Consider the following 2,957-nt stretch of genomic DNA (forward strand, 5'->3'; position numbering starts at 1 on the left):
TCAAGCGATTCATGTAAAAACTTTTCCGACCTGATTACGGCAGCACGACGGGAATTAATAGACTTTGAACGCGGAATGATAGTTAGAGCTAGACAAATGGGACAATCCTTTTCGAAAATCGTTGGGGAATTCAATATTCCGAGATTTACAGTGTCAAGAGTAATCCGAGGATACCACATTTCAAGTATTATCTCTCACCACGGGCACCGCAGTGGTTGACAGCCTTCACTTAACGACCGAGAGCAGCGGCGTTTGCGTAGAGTAGTCAGTGTTAATAGACAAGCAACAATGTGTGAGAAGATAGTAGATGTTCTCGAAAGAACAGCTTAGAATAAATGGTAATTAATTGAAACCCTCAGCTGCCGACATCTGTGTCCTCGGTGGCTCAGATGGATAGAGCGTCTGCCATGTAAGCAGGAGATCCCGGGTTCGAGTCCCGGTCGGGGCACATATTTTCAGCTGTCCCCATCGATGTATATCAACAAGAGAAACCCACTTGCAATGTCGGGAATATACCGTATACCTTGCACATGCGGAAAAGTTTATGTCGGAATGACTGGACGATCCATTAACACCAGGATCAAAGAGCATAAGGGACATTGCAGGTTGGGGCAGGTGGAGAAATCGGCCGTGGCAGACCACGCACTGAATGAGACCGACACGTAATAAAATTCGCCGACACGGAAGTTCTGGCTGTAGAGAAGCACTATCACACGCGCTTGTTCAGAGAAGCTGTAGAAATCCAAAAACACGCGGTTTCAACAAGAAAGAGGAAAGCCTTAAGGTAAACGGATCCTGGCTTCCCGTACTGCAGCGAACGACCATCGCAGGTAGCAAGAGGAGAACCGCACCGGAAATGACCGCGGAGAAGCCCTCGGACGTTGGCGCGCCAGGTACATACAGTCTGCGGCCGCGAGCTCGCCTCCAGTTCACCACCGGCAATGGAGGGTGAAGCTTTGACAATGCCAGCCACTCGTGCTGGCGAAACGTCAGAAAAATCATTAGATGAACGTCGGCCGAAGAACCCGAGACAGAAGCCAATAGGCAGTTTGTCAACAAGTGGCCACGAAAGCCTTAACAATTTTGTATATCAACAACACCTATCGGCAGCTGAGGGTTTCAATTAATTGTCAACAATGTGTGAAATAACCGCAGAAATCAATGTGAGTCGTACGACGAACGTATCCGTTAGCACAATACGTGGAAATATGGCGTTAATGGGCTGTGACAGCAGACGACCGACGCGAGTGCCTCTGTAGACAGCACGCCATCGCCTGGAGCGCCTCTTCTGGGCTCGCGACCGTATCGGTTAGGCACTAGACGACTGGAAAACGTGGCCCAGTCAGGCGAGTGCCGATTTCAGTTGGCAAGAGATGATGGTAGGAATCGAGTGTAGCGCAGACACCATGAAGCCCTGGAACCAAGTTGTCAACCAGGCACTGTGTACGCTCGTGGTGGCCCCATAATTGTGTAGGCCGTATTTGCACAGCATGGACTGAGTGTTCTGCTCCAACGGAACCGATCATTGACTGAAAATGTTTATGTTCGGCTACCTGAACTCCAGTTGTAGCCATTCATGGACACAATGTTCCAAGACAACTGTGGAATTTTTATGGATGACAATGCGTCATGTCACAGGGTCACAATTGTTCGTGATTGGTTTGGAGAACATTGTGGACAATTTGAGCGAATTATTTGGCCACCCAGATGGTGCCAGAAGAATCCCATCGAACATTTATCGGATCAATCGAGAGGTCAATTGGTGCACAAAATAATGCAGTCGCAAGAATTTCGGAGCTATCGACGGATATAGAGGCAGCACAGCTCAGTATTTCTGCAGGGGATTCCCAACAACTTGTTGAGTCCCAAGTTGCTGCACTGTGACGGGAAAAACGATGTCTGACGCGATTTTAGGGGCTATCCCATGAGTTTTATCACCTCGGTGAATACTTGTCTTGCTGAAAACAAGCATCTTTCTTTATTCACGGTATGTGACAATGTGTCTAGACTAGTCGCGTGACCCTGGACTCGCATTCGGGAGGACGATGGTTCAATCCCGCGTCCGGCCATCCTGATTTAGGTTTTCCGTGATTTCCCTAAATCGATCCAGGCAAATGCCGGGATGGTACCTTTGAAAGGTCACGGCCGACATCCTTCCCTAATCCCATGAGAACGATGACCTCGCTGTTTGGTCTCTTCCCCCCAAACAAACAACAAAAAACAACAACTAGTCGCGTGGGTCCGTTAAGATGCTGCACGGCGTTAAGTATGGCCCTCCCGAACCCCTCCATTTTGTATTTGTAGGACAGTCCCAGGTAAACAGAGCAGCAGTGTCACGGAATGATTAACAACACTCTCTTGAGAGGCCACTATCCTGTCCCTGTGGAATTCCGACACATGCTCTTAGGCGTTTCTCCTTGCTACATAGCATGATCTTCTTACAAAGAAACAACATTCAAATGATATTTCTGAACAGACTCCTCCGGCGTAACCTTGTCTTATTACAGATGGCTGACGACATTGCTACTACCTACACTACTGGCCATTAAAATTGCTACACCAAGAAGAAATACAGATGATAAACGGGTATTCATTGGACAAATATATTATACTAGAACTGACATGTGATTACATTTTCACGAAATTTAGCTGCATAGGTCCAGAGAAATCGGTACCCAGAACAACCACCTCCGGTCGTAATAACGGCCTGGTTACGTCTGGGCATTGAGTCAAACAGAGCTTGGGTGGCGTGTACAAGTACAGCTGCCCATGCAGCTTCAACACGATACCACAGTTCATCAAGAGTAGTGACTGGCATATTGTGACGAGTCAGTTGCTCTGCCACCATTGACCAGACGTTTTCAGTTGGTGAGAGATCTGGAGAATGTGCTGGCCAGGGCAGCAGTCGAACATTTTCTGGATCCAGAAAGGCCCGTACAGGACCTCCAACATGCGAT

At 48.1% G+C, this 2,957-nt stretch overlaps 1 non-coding gene across 1 annotated transcript; it reads left to right on the top strand.

Moving 5' to 3' along the window:
- The first annotated feature begins 374 nt into the window (after positions 1–374).
- Positions 375–448, top strand: Trnat-ugu (transfer RNA threonine (anticodon UGU)). The gene has a single exon. It is a non-coding gene; the product is annotated as a tRNA-Thr (tRNA).
- Positions 449–2,957: the final 2,509 nt, after the last annotated feature.

The sequence above is a fragment of the Schistocerca cancellata genome, chromosome 1 (genome assembly GCF_023864275.1).
Source record: "Schistocerca cancellata isolate TAMUIC-IGC-003103 chromosome 1, iqSchCanc2.1, whole genome shotgun sequence".
NCBI classification, from domain to species: domain Eukaryota; kingdom Metazoa; phylum Arthropoda; class Insecta; order Orthoptera; family Acrididae; genus Schistocerca; species Schistocerca cancellata.